This window comes from Cervus canadensis, chromosome 2 (genome assembly GCF_019320065.1).
Source record: "Cervus canadensis isolate Bull #8, Minnesota chromosome 2, ASM1932006v1, whole genome shotgun sequence".
Lineage (NCBI taxonomy): Eukaryota > Metazoa > Chordata > Mammalia > Artiodactyla > Cervidae > Cervus > Cervus canadensis.
Genome location: NC_057387.1, coordinates 35,262,509 through 35,279,396, shown reverse-complemented (window position 1 = coordinate 35,279,396; position 16,888 = coordinate 35,262,509). Strand labels below are relative to the sequence as shown.

The window sequence follows — 16,888 nt, the reverse complement described above, 5'->3', positions numbered from 1 at the left end:
AGCAAAAGACACAAAACCCACAATCTCTTAGTCACCAGGTTCTAGAGCTATCACTCATCTCTTCTTCTCACATCCCATTGGTTAGAGCTAGTAACCTGCTACACTGAACAGAAAAACTTGGAAAATAAAGGAGAGTGGTTTTCTAGGAAGAAAGAAAAGGGGTTTATTGAGTATATAGTAACGTCTCTGCTGAAAGCTCTAAGAAGAGTGCCTAACAAACAGTCTCCTAATGAGTGGGTTATCACTATAACTATACTAGGAAATATCAGCAATTAGAGCAATTATGATGATTGCTGTTGTTTAGACCCTAAATCATGTCCGACTCTTTTGCAACCCTATTAACTGTAGCCCATCAGGCTCCTCTGTCCATGGGATTTTCCAGGAAGCATACTGGAGTGGGTTGCCATTTCCTTTTTCAGGGATCTTCCCAACCAAGGGATTGAACCCATATCTCCTGCACTGACAGGTGGATTTTTTACCACTGAGTCACCTGGAAAGCCCAATTATGAGGGTAAGAACCCTTATTACTTAAAAAGTGATCACATTTGCTGAGCAAAGTTTTCTTGCTTTTTCCAGAGGTCCTTCAAATATCATGATTAAGGGTCTTTCACAGGATCTTAGGCTTCATGCTGGCTCCTGGGCAATTCAGAATATATACCTCTCAGCTCAGAGAGTGCACAGAATATAAACATATATCAACTGCTTCCACTTTGCGTATCTTTATTATTCTCCATCTCATGTTCTCCCTGAACTTGTGTCTTGTTAGCTCAGACTTATCTTCAGGGTGTGCCATTGACGAGGGATTGTCAACTGTAAATTTTGACCCATGGGTAAGAAAAGAAAACCTTAGCAGATCTAAACCTGGATTTTTAGGACAGAATATAAAAAATTTAGAGTTGCTGTTATGCTTAAATGTGTTCATATATGTAAAGCATTTAGAATGCTAACTTTTCCCTTATTATAAAATTTATTTGTGAATAATATTGTATTCATTGATGGTAATAATTCATTAGTTGCTATATCACCTTAATGTTTTCAATATCACATAATTTAATACACGAGCATATACAATCTCATGTACCTACTTCTCATCATGGACCACTCTCTGAAAACTAAGAAAACAAAAGTATACATTAATACTTCTGGGCCTATCTAGATAATAGGAAAGTAACTCATGTCAAGCAAATAATCAGTCTTATTAATGAGCACCAAAAAAATGAGGTGTGTTGTTTTGGAAGTAAAAAATAGAACACAAAGGAAAAACAGATGAAAAAAAAAGGGGGGAGAAGATGGAATAACTTGCCTCCAATTGTGGCCAAAAAAGGCAATGACTTATTATAGAAAAAGAAGATCTATAATACATGCAATTCATATTTCATAAAAGAAGATAACAGAAGGAAGGAAGTGATCCAGAATCAACCCCTTTTTAAATAGAAGACTCCAGGGCACCAGGAAATCTGACCCATGAGGAAAAGACTGTTATCCCTGTGTCTGAAAGGTCAGCCTTCAGATCTCCTCTGAGAAACAGAAAATTACTACCAATGAATACTCTATCCAAAGGGTAAAAGTTTCTGCATTTTCATTGCAAAGTATACAACCATAGAACACTAACTTAAAGTTGGAGACAATCTTATAAAGGAAGAAAATTCTCACATAGCTATGACATGAATGAAACTTGAAGACATATGCTATGTGAAACCAGTCACACAGGGACAGACATTGTTGGTTCTACTTATGTGAGGTACTGGAGGAGTCAGACTCATAGAGGTAGAAAGTTGAAGAATGGTTGCCAAGGTTTGGGGGTGGGAAACTAAAGAGTTAGTGCTTAATGGGTAGAAAGTTTCTATTTTGAAAGATGAAAAAAATTCTAGCAATGGATAGTGGTAGGGGTTGCCCAACAATGTGAATGTGTATTGTATTACTGAACTCTACATTTTAAAATGGTTAAAATGACACAATTCATCACAATAAAAAAGAAAACAATAAGAAAGTGTGCATGCCTCACACTTCAATGAAATAGATACTGTTTTCTGGAGCTGTCCTGGTGGCTCAGTGGTAAAGAATTTGCCTGCAATGCAGGAGATACAGTTTCAATCCCTAGGTCGGGAAGATCCCCTGGAAAAAGAAATGGCAACCCACTCCGATGTTCTTGCCTGGGAAATCCCATGGACGGGGGAGCGTGGCAGGCTCCCAGAGAAAAGCTACCAAAAGCTACCAAAACTACAAAACAAAACACATATACTATTTCCCCAGGCAGTGTTGCCCTCACTGAATCTAAGATTCTTAATTAACTGTTGCATTTGAAGCCCCAGAAATAGTCCCAGCAGTGTATACAAACACCCATGCTCTCTTCCACATACACATCACCTTCCACTTACTCTAATCACTGCATGTTCTTACATCCCTTCCTTTTCTCCTGCTCACTTCCTCCCATCTTTCAAGGGCCAAATTGGACATCTTTTTTCTGAGAGCTCTCTTTAATATCACCTCTGACCCTGACTAGAGAAAAACATACTTCTCCATCCAAGCATTTATTTTTCTATTTGCGATGCTTGTTTAATTTTCTGTCTCCCTCACTCAGTTATGAACTCTAAGAAGAAAGGGTTTTATCTGCTCACTGCTAATTTTCCAGGATTTAGCACAATGTCTGTATATTATTAAGTATTTAATAATCACCAGTGAATGAATAAATGGTGACTGAATATGGAGGTAGAGCTACCTCACTAACAATCTCATTAACAATATCAAAATATATAACATGTACTGTTAGGTAGCCTAAACACTGATTTCATCCCTATGTCTTAGTTCCCTATGGTCTATTCTCAAGAGACAAGGGGATAATACAGACATTAATTTCCTAATTATTTATATGGCCCCACTTCCAATATGACAGTAAGGAGCTTAGAGTTAAAGGAAAGTATGCAATAAGCCTCTTAAAGCAAAGAAAACTTTACTAAAGAAATGAAACATGATTATGAGAGTTTATCACATGGTGAAATTGAGCTTCACTTTAGCTCTATGTTTCGTGGAACCACAGATGTCTGAAATTCACAGATGTACCTGAAAACCCCTAGCCCCCTGAAACCATTAATAGCTCCTTTGAAGGTGTTATTTATACAAATGCATATTTAAAAATGAGGCAGTTTTCTAGACTGCAGACACTGGCAATGAAGCCTTGTCATATTGCTCTTATCTTCTTTATGGCATCTTCCTTCTCCCTCTTCTGGCCGCCAAATCTATCAAATTGAGAGATACACTGCTCTATGCTTCCATTCACTAGCTCTCAGTTTTCTAGAGAGGAAGTTCATCTGAGGGAAACTGGAAGCAGGCAGGTAAAAGGCCTATTTTTGTTTTTGTTTTTCCCATGTTGAACTAACTTTCAACCAGATATATATAGATATATATATAAATACAAGATATATTACTATAAAATTATATTAAATATATACCACTTTCATATATACATAATATAAAAATGTATTAATATAGAATTATATGTATAATATAAAAGAATACTTACTTCATTGAAGAGCGAGGTATTCATTGTTTCTAATCTTTTTGTTTTCTATTGTGATAAAAATACATAACAGGAAATGTATCATTTTAATATCAAGTATATATATATATACATATATATATACACACACACACGTGTAACAGTCTACTATGATATTTAGTCTACTGCTACTTCTACTGGATACTCTATACCCTAAGGTGGACATAAGAGAATAAATATAAACATTGGATCATCGTTTATTCTCTCTATGGAATGACCCTCTCATGGTTCTTTGAAGTGCAATTTGGTTCTCTAATGCCATTCTCCATATCACATTTAGTATCTTCTGCTAACACAGGAAGTTAATTTGCTTTTCCTTCACCCAAGATATTGATGAATATTTATGAAAACGGGCTTTCAGACCACCCTGCAGCATATCATCAATAAACAGCTGACTATCGACAAAACTGCCATTGAACCAAAACTCAGAATATCTGCCCCTCCAGGAAATTCTATCCCTGACAATGTAAAGTGAAAATCAGAAACCAACAGTGGTTTTCACAATTAGCAGGTCACTGTCACATACTCCTATGGGGCCCCAGGACTCCCAAGGCCCTTAGAATCAAATGAATTACCCTAACGTTAAAGTCCTTTTTTCTATCCAGCCTTGCATATCCATTCTCCATTCTTGAAAGAATACTACAAGTAGATGTGAAAATATACTCACAACATAAGTTTTCAGGTACCATGCCCCCCCAGATATAAAAAGAACATTCCTCAAAATCTGTAGATGTGTTACCTAACTAAAACACTGACAATGGAGTTCAAACAGGAAATCTACATTTTTGAGCACAGGAAGAATAGAATAGAACGCTAATAAGAACATCATACCCACTGATGTAAGTGGCCAGTGACTTTCTGGTGCCCAAGATGCAATGCATGGACAAGAGGGCCAGGTCCAGGATTCTGGGACCAGGTAATCAGAGCTGTGTACCTCCAAAGAGACAGAGGTAGGACAGGGGCTACACCAGGGAGGAGGGACTGAAATGGAGGGGCAAGGGGATTTTACACTTCTGACATCTCTGCCTGGAATGTTTTTCCCTTACACCATTACATGACCTTCTTTTATATTCTTTAGTTCTCAGTATAAATGATAACTTCCTCAGAAAAGCCTTCTCTGGACACCCTCCTTTATATATATTCTCAGTACCCCAGACAGTCTTGATTACATTTCCAGCTTATATTTTATGGTTCTTGTGCATCTTAAATTATCTTAATTTGGATTTTACTTGTACTTATTTCTCTCTCTTCAGGTAGAATGTAAGTTTCATAAGACCAGGGACCTTCTCTATGTTCCCTACAGCCCAGAATATGACTGAATGAAGAAAGGGTTCAGTGAGTACTTGTGACATGAATGAATTAATGAATGATGGAATACATTCATACTTGCCTCATTCAAACTTTGACATGCATATTACATACATATTCTGCTGCCTCTCATATTTGCCTTGATTATACATTTCCTCCCAATAGGAGATAGTGCAATATAACTATTTCTCTCTAAAAGAGCTAGAATCCCTTGTCATGAAGGATACCCTATTGCTGCACAAAGCCTCATTTAATTCTCATAATGTTTTGTGAGAGGGGTATTATTAACCTATGTCAGAGGTAAGGAAACTCATAAGTGGTACACAAACTGAGAGTCTGACTCCAATCCCTTGCTTTTTCTTCCAAATGAAATTCTGAGTCTCTTGGTATCTGTGGTGCTGAAATGAAAGAGATATCAATGCTGGTAGTTTTGCTAATCTTTTTGCTTCATTTTCTTGCACCTGGGTTTCATGTCTGTAAGAGTAGGGAGGGTGTGTGTGTGTGTGTGTGTGTGTGTGTGTGTGTGTAATGTGTGAGCAAAAGAGAAAGAGAATAGATTCTGTGTGAGTCCCCAACATTCATCACATCCCCAAAATTAATCAACTAAAATGTTTCAACTCTTAATTTCTTACCCTAGGTCAGGGCAGCATATCTGGAAGAACATTGACTTTGAAGATATAAAATATAAATTCTACAATATATCCCCTTCTCTGACTTACTTCACTTAGTATACACTCTCAAGATTCACCCATGTTGCTGCAAATGGCATTATTTCATTCTTTTTAATGACTGAGTAATATTCCAAATCATATGACATCCCTTATATGTGGAATCTAAAAGGAAGTCATACAAATGAACTTAAAAAACAGAAACAGACTCACATACTTTGGCAATGAGCTTATGGTTGCCAGGGAGAAGGATGTGGGAAGGGATAGTTAGGGAGTTTGGGATGGACATATACACACTGCTATATTTAAAATGGATAACCAATAAGGGCCTACTGACTAGCACATGGAACGCTGCTCAATGTTATGTGGCAGCCTGGTTGGGAGGGAAGCTTGGAGGAGAATGGATACAGGTACATATATGACTAGTCCTTTCCCTGTTCACTGAAACTATCATATCATTGTTAATCGGCTATACCCCAATACAAAACAAAAATTTTTAAAAAAGAAAATATAAATTCTAATATTAACATCAGTGTAGCTTTAGGTAAATTACTTACACTTTCTAAATCTCAGTTTTCCTATCTCTAAAATGAGAATAATAATATTATTTACATAATAGAGTTGTTATGAGGCATAAATAAGATTATATATCTAAAACTCTTAACAATGTATTGGGCCTCTAAGATTCCTGAAAAAGTTTCTTTCCCTCTTCCTTATTTAGGTTCTATTTTCCCTTTTCATTATTCTAAATATAGCACATATAAGGATTAGTTATTGTTTATGCCTTTCTATATTTACTCAAGTGAATAATAAATATTTTGTTTTCACCAATCACTTTTTTGTATCTCATAAACCAAGTTTAGGCTATTGTTGGTGTTAGATATCTATTTAATTATTTTATTCTTTGACCCATTCCTCCTGATTCATAAGTATAGAAGTGGAATCTCTCTGTGGTTGTGATATTTTTCTAGCTACAACTCTAACTGAACTTAAAAAGAATTATAGAGTCTTAAAATTTAAAAAGAAACTTAGAGGTCATTAGTTTCAAAGGCCAGCTGAATAAAACTTGCCTGGGGATCTTGGTAAAAATAAAGATATTACAACTCAGCCCCATAGATTCTGATTTAGTAGGTATGGAAAAATACCCAGAAATTAGTACTTTTAAGAAGCTTCCCCACAGGATTCTGACATATAGCCAAGTTTGAGAAGCAATGAAATATAGACTAGCAGTTTCCAAATGTTGTTAAATCAGTGAAAGCATTTTTCCACTTCTTTTCTTAGAACCTTAATGTACAAAATTAATAAAAGTAGTATTCTTCTAATTAAACAGGAAGATGAAAATCTTGACTGCACCCCCTTCTCCATGGTTCCCCAGGACCACTAAGAAATACTCCTAACGAGTTTGGAAATTATTGATCTAGACCAAAGCTTCCAAAATATTACTGATATATGGTCATTCAGGTTCAAGTTGAAAGCTCCCAATGATGTAAAATATTTTTATAAATGGTCTTTACAACTGAGAGGTACAGTTATTTCTTATTTGCTAGTAATATATTGCTCCCCTAGACTTCAGGCTTGTGTACTGACATAATTCAATAGCTCAATTGAGCATAAAACTAAAAACCTCTCTGGGATGAACACAAAACTTGCTCTTTCCTCTCATCTCTACCTCCTGGTATTCTAATCACCTTTTCTGTCTCCTTCTTAATTCTTTTCTAATTCTCCCTTCTTTTCTTCCCAGTTAGACACAGTGGTGGTGGTTTAGTCGCTAAGTCGTGTCTGACTCTTGCGACCCCACGGGCTGTAGCCCACAAGGTTCCTCTGTCCATGGGATTTCCCATGCAAGAATCCTGGAGTGGGACACCATTTCCTTTTCCAGGGGATCTTCCCAAGCCAGAGATTGAGCCCAGGTCTCCCACACCGCAGGCAGACTCTTTACCAACTGAGCCACCAGGGAAGCCCCAGTTAGTCCTAATATAACCAAAAACAAATGAAAAACAAACAAAAAAAGAAACAGCATCCATTAATCTTAAAAATATACAAGCAACTCCTGCAGCTCAATTCCAGAAAAATAAATGACCCAATCAAAAAATGGGCCAAAGAACTAAACAGACATTCCTCCAAAGAAGACATAGAGATGGCTAACAAACACATGAAAAGATGCTCAACATCACTCATTATTAGAGAAATGTGAATCAAAACTACAATGAGGTACCATTACACGCCAGTCAGGATGGCTGCTATCCAAAAGTCTACAAGCAATAAATGCTGGAGAGGGTGTGGAGAAAAGGGAACCCTCTTACACTGTTGGTGGGAATGCAAACTAGTACAGCCGCTATGGAAAACAGTGTGGAGATTTCTTAAAAAACTGGAAATAGAACTGCCATATGACCCAGCAATCCCACTTCTGGGCATACACACTGAGGAAACCAGATCTGAAAGAGACACGTGCACCCCAATGTTCATCGCAGCACTGTTTATAATAGCCAGGACATGGAAGCAACCTAGATGCCCATCAGCAGATGAATGGATAAGGAAGCTGTGGTACATATACACCATGGAATATTACTCAGCCATTAAAAAGAATTCATTTGAATCAGTCCTAATGAGATGGATGAAACTGGAGCCCATTATACAGAGTGAAGTAAGCCAGAAAGATAAAGAACATTACAGCATACTAACACATATATATGGAATTTAGAAAAGATGGTAACGATAACCCTATATGCAAAACAGAAAAAGAGACACAGAAATACAGAACAGACTTTTGAACTCTGTGGGAGAAGGTGAGGGTGGGATGTTTTGAAAGAACAGCATGTATATTATCTATGGTGAAACAGATCACCAGCCCAGGTGGGATGCATGAGACAAGTGCTCGGGCCTGGTGCACTGGGAAGACCCAGAGGAATCGGGTGGAGAGGGAGGTGGGAGGGGGGATCGGGATGGGGAATACGTGTAAATCTATGGCTGATTCATATCAATGTATGACAAAACCCACTGGGAAAAAAAAAAAAAGAGAAACAGCATCCAAAAGTTCAAAATGTTAAAAAAAAAATCATTTTCATGTTAAATGAAAAGATAGGAAATCTATCTCTTTGATGAGAAGAAAAAAGTAATCTAGCTTTTTTGTGTCTTGTGATACAGTTTGGACATATCACAGAGATTTTTAAATTTCTGCTTACTCCACAGCACAAACTCACAAAAATATTTTTGAGCATCAATCCCATATCCAGCCATGTGCTAGCACTGGACACATAAAGGTGAGTATAATTCAGCTTCTGCCCTCCATCCACTCACAAATTACAAAAGGAGACAAACACATAGATAGTTGTAATATAAACAATGTTCAATTCAGTTCAGTCACTCAGTCATGTTCAACTCTTTGCAACCCCATGGACTGCAGCATGCCAGGTTTCCCTATCCCTCACCAACTCCCTGGAGAAGGAAATGGCAACCCACTCCAGTATTCCTGCCTAGAGAATCCTGTGGATGGAGGAGCCTTGTGGGCTGCTGTCCATAGGGTCGCACAGAGTCGGACATGACTGAAGAGACTTAGCATGCATGCATACATTGGAGAGGGAAATGGCAACCCGCTCCAGCATTCTTGCCTGGAGAATCCCAGGGACAGAAGAGCCTGGTGGGCTGCTGTCTATGGGGTCACACAGAGTCAGACACGACTGAAGCGACTTAGCAGCAGTGGCAGCAGCACCACCAACTCCCAGAGCTTGCTCAAACCCATGTCCACTGAGTCGGTGATGCCATCCAATCATCTCATCCTCTGTCATCCCCTTGTCCTCCTGCCTTCAATCTTTCCCAGCATCAGGGTCTTTTCCAATGAGTCAGTTCTTCACATCAGGTGGCCAAAGCATTGGAGTTTCAGCTTCAGCATCAGTCCTTCCAATGAATATTCAGGACTGATTTCCTTTAGGATAGACTGGTTGGATCTCCTTGCAGTCCAAGGGACTCTCAAGAGTCTTCTCCAACACCACAGTTCAAAAACATCAATTCTTCAGTGCTCAGCTTTCTTTATTGTCCAAATCTCACATCCATACATGACTACTAGAAAAACCATAGCTTTGACTAGATGGACCTTTGTTGAGAAAGTAATGTCTCTGCTTTTTAATATGCTGTCTAGGTTGGTTACAGCTTTTCTTCCAAGGAGCAAGCATCTTTTAATTTCATGGCTGCAGTCACCATCTTCAGTGATTTTGGAGCCCCCCAAAATAAAGTCAGCTACTGTTTCCCCATCTATTTGCCATGAAGTGATGGGACCAGATGATCTTAGTTTTCTGAATGTTGAGTTTTAAGCCAACATTTTCACTGTCCTCTTTCACTTTCATCAAGAGACTCTTTAGTTCTTCCTCACTTTCTGTCATAAAGGTGGTGTCATAAACAATGTGGTAAGTGCCAAAAAGACAGAATAGGAGCAAAAAAGAAGGTAACTAGCTACAGTGGTTAAGAGCTATTTGAATTGGTCCAAGAAGAATTAACAAAAGAACCAGATGAAACAGAGAGGTAAGGGAGAGAAAGAATCATACAAGATAGTTTTTCTCAATGTTGAAAAATTAAAAAAGAAATGAAATAGTTGGAATTTTACCAAAACAGTTATGAGGAACACAAGATCTCTGAGAAATCTCTGTTGTTCCCAACTGTGAATTCTAATCAAACCTGAGTTCTGAAAGACAACCAATGTAATTTCATCCACATCATGACTGAAGAGATATCTATTAAGATCAGCAGCATAAACTTTTGTTAAGGAATCTATGGATCATGGGTTGTGATGTGATGGGGTAAGAATTACTATTTGTTATTATTAAGCTTATAAAACTATTTAACTTTTTAGCACAGTATAATATAACATTTAATTCTGCTTTAGAACAGTAAAAAAATTCCTTTGGATCAGCATACCTGTATGTTGGCAAATCAGCTTTACCACCAACTTCTTTCAAAATGCCTTCTACATTGCAGAGGATACACTGAAAACTGTTTCCCAACACCCTCTTCCCTGATAGATGCAGCATCTCCTTCTCCTACAGTTTCCAACATCCCCATTCCTTACAGATGGAGATCCTTCATGCAAAAATTGAAATGTTAAAGAAAAGTAGATCATCATTTCTTAGCAGAAGTTGCAGCCATATGTTTGAGCAAAAAGCTGTCATGAAGCTTAGAACAGATTTCATGGGGTCTTAAGAATCATACACAGCAGTGCTACAGACTGAGATTTAGTGGGAGCTCTTGTTTGTTGTTCCGTTGCTAAGTCCTGTACAACTCTGCGATCCCATAGACTGCAGCACGCCAGGCTTCCCGGCCCTTCACTATCTCCCAGAGTTTGCTCAAATGAATGTCCACTGAGTCGATGATACCATCCATCCATCTCATCCTCTCTCACCCACTTCTCCTCTTGTCCTCAATCTTTCCCAGCATCTGGGTCTTTTCCAATGAGTTGGATCTTTGCATCAGGTGGACAAAATACTGGAGCTTCAGCTTTAGCATCAGTCCTTCTGATGAATATTCAGGGTCGATTTCCTTTAAGATTGACTGGCTTGATCTCCTTGCTATCTAAGGGACTCTCAAGAGTCTTCTCTAGCACCCTAATTTGGAAGCATTAATTTTTTGGTACTCAACCTTCTTTATGGTCCAAATCTAACAACTGTACATGGCTACTGGAAAAACCACAGCTTTGACTATACAGACCTTTGTCAGCAAAGTGATGTCTCTGCTTTTAATATGCTAAGTTTGTCATAGTTTTTCTTCCAAGAAGCAAGCTACTTTTAATTTCATGCTGCAGTCACCATCAGTAGTGATTTTGGAGCCCAAGAAAGTAAAATCTGCCAATGTTCTCATTTTTCCCCATCCATTTGCCATGAAGTGATGGGGCTGGATGCCATGGTCTTCATTTTTTGAGTCCTGAGTTTTAAGCTAGCTTCTTCACTCTCCTCTTTCACCATCATCAAGAGGCTCTTTAGTTCCTCTTTGCTTTCTGCCATTGGAGTGGTATCATCTGCACATCTGAGGTTGTTGATATTTCTCCCGGCAATCTTGATTCCAGCTTGTCCTTCATCCAACCCAGCATTTCACATGATGTACTCTACATAGAAGTTAAATAAGCAGGGTGACAATATACAGCCTTGATGTACTCCCTTCCCAATTTTGAATCAGTCTGTTGTTTCATGTCCAGTTTTAACTGTTGCTTCTTGACCTGCATACAGGTTTCTCTCAGGAGGCAGCTCAGGTGATCTGGTATTCCCATCTCTTTAAAAACTTTCCAGAGTTTGTTGTGATCCACACAATCAGAGGCTTTAGCATAGTTAAGGAAGCAGACATAGATGTTTTTCTGGAATTTCCTTGCTTTTTCTATGATCCAACAGATGCTGGCTATTTGATCTCTGGTTCCTCTGCATTTTCTAAATCCAACTTGTACATCTGGAAGTTCTCAGTTCACATAGTGTTGAAGCCTAGCTTGAAGGATTTCGAGCATTACTTTGCTAGTGTGTGAAATCAGCGCAGTGGTACAGCAGTCTGAACATTCCTTGGCATTGCCTTTCTTTGGGATTGGAATGAAAACTGACATTTTCCAGTCCTGTGACCACTGCTGAGTTTTCTAAATTTGCTGACATATTGAGTGCAGCACTTTGACAGCATCATCTTTTAGGACTTGAAACACCTCAGCTGGAATTCCATCAACTCCGTCAGCTCTATTAATACTAATACTTCCTAAGGCCCACTTGACTTCACACTGCAGGATGTCTGGCTCTAGGTGAGTGACCACAACATAATGGTTATCTGGGTCATTGAGACCTTTTTGGTGCAGTTCTGTGTATTTTTTGCCACCTCTTCTTAATCTGTTCTGCTTCTGTTAGGCCCTTGTGTTTTCTGTCCTTTATTGTGCCCATCTTTGCTTGAAATCTTCCCTTGGCATCTCTAATTTTCTTGAAGAGATCTCTAGTTTTTCCCATTCTATTGTTTTCCTCTGTTTCTTTGTACTGTTCGTTTAAGAAGGCTTTCTTATCTCTCTTGCTATTCTTTTGAACTCTGCATTCAGTTGGGTATATTTTTTTCTTTCTCCTTTGCATTTGCTTCTCTTCTTTTCTGTTATTTGTAAGACATTGTCAGACAACCAACCATTTTGCCTTTTTGCATTTATTTTTCTTTGGGATGGTTTTTGTCACTGCCGCCTGTACAATGTTATGAACTTCCATCCATAATTCTTCAGGCATTCTATCAGATCGAATCCCTTGAATCTATCTGTCACTTCTACTGTATAATCATAAGGAATTTGATGCAGGTCAGATCTGAATGGCCTAGTCATTTTCCCTACTTTCTTCAATTAAATCTGAATTTTGTAATAAGGAGCTCATGATCTGAGCCACAGTCAACTCCTGATCTAGTTTCTACTGACTATGTAGAGCTTCTCCCTCTTTGGAAGAATAGAGTCAATCTGATTATGGTATTGACTATCTGGTGAGTTCCATGTGTAGAGTCCTCTCTTGTGTTGTTGGAAGAAGGTATTTACTATGACCAGTGTGTTTTTTTGGTAAAACTCTGTTAGCCTTTGTCCTGCTCCATTTTGTACTCCAAGGCCAAATTGCCTGTTACTCCAGGTATCTCTTGACTTCCTAATTTTGCATTCCAATCCCCTATGATTAAAAGAGGACTTTTTTTTTTTTTATGTTAGTTCTAGCAGGAGCTCTGGGGATTGGGTGATTTCCTGGTGAGCTCCTAAAACCACAAGCATGAGTGCTTACAAGCAGAGACAATCTAAGATAGTTTCCTTGTCCTTGGTGTGAACATTGCAATGGTTGATTAAGACTCCAATTCTCTATACGAAAACCCTTGCACACATTTAGATTGGCTTCACTGTCCTGATGGAACCTGGCTGATTCAGTCAGTTTCTGAAAATTCTTCGTTACTTGCAAAAGACATCTACTTTATCATAAATAACACTGCATTGATGACAATTGTTATACTAGTTACTAGAATCAGTAATATTGCACAGAGAATGATGAGAAGAGCGTAGTCTGTGGAACAAGGGTCCTGGGGTTCATAACCCAGCACAGCAATTTTCAGGCTATGTCATGTTGCAAACATACTTAACCCTAGTGAGCTTATGTTCTTCCCCTGTAAAATGAGGGTAAGAAGTGTCTGTTACATAGAGGGTCACCTGAGAATTAATCTGGGGAAGTTTTATACTATTCTTTTACACAAAGTAAACTTCAATAAATGTTAATTATCAATATTGTTATCTGTTCTTTACATTTTTTCTGAAATCTCCTAAAAGCCCCCAGCTGATGAGTAGTGACATAGGATCGCTCCTTGACAGACTCCTTTGAGCTCTGTTACTATTTAGGAAATCTTAAATAAAGTCTTTCTTGATATTTGAGATGAGTGTCCAGTGATTTTTTTTTTTTTACCAGTTGTTATTGTTTAGTCGAAGTCATGTCTGACTCTTTTGCAACACTTTTCCTCTGTCCATGGGCTTTCCCAGATGAGAACATTAGAGTAGGTGGCCATTTTCTTCTCCAGGGGATCTTCTTGACCCAGAGATCTAACCCACATCTCCTGATTGGCAAGTGGATTCTTTACCACAGAGCCACCAGGGAAGCTGCCTCTTTAACAGTAGCAATAATTTTTTAAAAACCTAATTTTGTTTGAATCTTTTTACACTTAATAATTTATACATTCTTTTTGAATGTGGCCCATTCTTTGTTTCTTTCCTTCTTTCCTATGCTTCTGTTTAAATTGTTACTTGGATACTTGACCTTGTGCTAGACTTTTGGTATGTACCACATAGAAGGAAATCAGTCCTGAATATTCATTGAAAGGACTGATGCTGAAGCTAAAGCTCCAATATTTTGGCCACCTAATGTGAAGAACTGATTCATTGGGGGAAAAAAAAAAAAACAAAACTGATGCTGGGAAAGATAAAAGGCAGGAGGAGACAACAGGAGAAGAGATGGTTGGATGGCATCACCGACTCGATAGACATGAGTTTGAGCAAGCTCTGGGAGTTGGTGGTGGACAGGTAAGCCTGGCATGCTGCAGTCCATGGGGTTGCAAAGAGTCAGACACAACTGAGCCACTGAACTGAACAGAACTGAACTGACATAGAGTCCGCTAGTGTTTAGCTGGCTTTATCCTTATACCTCTTGGGCTCTTCTCTTTGGCTAATGAAATTGTGACCTATAATTTCTCAGTGTGATCAGCAAGCTGACAAAGACTTTGCTGGACAATCAGTGATCCTGATGGAGTAGGAAATGGCAACTCACTGTAGTATTCTTGCCTGGAAAATCCCATGGATAGAGGAGCCTGGTGGGCTATACTCCATGGGGTGGCCAAGAGTTGAATGAAACTTACCTAGTAAACAACAAAAACAGTAACGTTAAAGACCACTCTGAGTCTCCATGATACCTTGTGTGGCACCTGATTCAGGTATACCTTGCCTCCCCAACCCTGCACCACCAAAGACTCTGCTATATGATACCTGGTTTCCCCTATGGCATACGACATTTTTACTGGTGCTCAAATCTGTGTCCACAAAGAGACCCAACAGAGGTCCTCAGGTACAGAACAGATTCTTTCTATGGTTGACCATGATTCCATGTTGGCATGGGCTTGTTCTGCATAGTGATCTCTTCAACTTACCAATGGGGAATAGGCAAGTGTTCTCCCCCATATAGGATTTCAAAACTGAAAAACAAGACCTTGTAGACCCAAAGATTTCATCCAATATCTCTCCAACTTCACTCTCATATTATTTCAGTTATCTCTACTTATAATGCTCTCAAGATCAAAAAAGAGACAGAGCTCCCTTTTAATTTTTCCATGCTATGTCCTGAAGTAACTTCATATCACTATGGAAGAAACTGTGATGTGACATCAAGCCCAGTACTTTATATTAAAATTTTAAATAGGAGGTAAAGGACTTGGAAATTTTTCTTTTCTAAAAATATCCAGTTAACTTGCTGCAGTATTCTACTAACTTTTTATTTCCCTACAAATTCATTTAATCCCAATCCTAATTTCTACTCCAAGCCCTTCAAAAACAAACAAACAAAAAGCAAAAACATAAAATACTCCAATGACAGAGCTACTGTTACAAGATATAAAACAAAAGTCAATAACGTTTCTATACTAGTAAAACTGCTTTAAACTATAATGGGACAAAGTACTTCATTCACATTAGTAACAAAAACTATTAAATACTAAGGCATCAATTTTAAAAACTCAAGATTTATGTGAAGAACACCATACAAAGCCTTTTTATTAAGAGGCACAGAACCAAGTACAAAAATGAAAAGATATCATCTTGAATGGAAAACTTTATGTCATTAAGGTGTGAGTTTCTTCCAATATCAGATTGATTTTAATTCTTAGTCAAAGTTTTTTTAAAGGGGGTAGGGAATGAATACAATTATCTTAGAGTTCATGTGACAGAATTATAGGAAATTGTAAAGAAACAGTGTAATGAAAGAGGACTTATCCTACCTGATATTAAAAATTATTATAAATTCTCTGTAATCCAATAGCATCATCAAAGGAAGAAAAAATAAATCAATGAAATAAAATAGCCTAGAAATATAGCATATGTAGGGATCTACTATTTGATAGGTGATTTTAAGTTAATCAGCAGAAATAGAGTTTATTTAATGAATGATGTTGGCACAATTGGCTATCCATCTGGCAGAAAATAAGTTGAACTGGTACTTCACACTGGAGAGATAAAAAAATAAATTCCAGATGGATTAAGAGCTTAAATATAAAACAAAGTACATAGGGAAAAATAGACATGTAGATAGAACTTTGGGTGGGGAAACTTTCTTAACTAAAATGGAAAATCCAGAACATCTAAGAAATAAGATAGATGTATTTCACCAACCAGAAATTAAACATGTCTATATAGAAAAGTATACCCTAACCAAAGTAAAAAAAAAAGATTAGGAAAAATATTTGCAACATATTGGACAGAACAAAATGCTACCTATACTGTGCAAAGAGAGAGTAGCATTGACAGATACACACCACCACGTGTAAAAGTGATACTAGCGGGAGGCAGAAGCGTGGCACAGGAATCTCAGTTTGGTGCCCTGTGATGACCTAGAGGAATGGGATGACGGGAAAGGCTCCAAAAAGAGGGGTGTTTTAAAAAATGTTTACCTTCTGAAAAAAAAAAAAAAAAAAAGTGAAAAAGTTACCAAAAAGTTGCATGAAGTGAAATAAAGGATGTGTATTCACAGAAAAAAATGGGCAAGGATCACTGAAATCTGAAAACTGTGCCCACAAACAAGGGTAAGCCCAAGAACAGCCCACTTAGAGCATCTCTGTTGCTGCATGTGGATGCCAGACACCACTGTTGACA

At 38.0% G+C, this 16,888-nt stretch overlaps 1 long non-coding RNA gene across 1 annotated transcript in view; it reads left to right on the top strand.

The window, feature by feature from the left end:
* LOC122436613 overlaps nucleotides 1-16,888 on the top strand; it is a 141,462-nt gene that overhangs the window by 44,706 nt on the left and 79,868 nt on the right. Inside the window, exon 2 of the long non-coding RNA XR_006268048.1 lies at nucleotides 8,722-8,792. This is a non-coding gene — a long non-coding RNA (uncharacterized LOC122436613). The remainder of the gene's footprint in view (nucleotides 1-8,721; nucleotides 8,793-16,888) is intronic.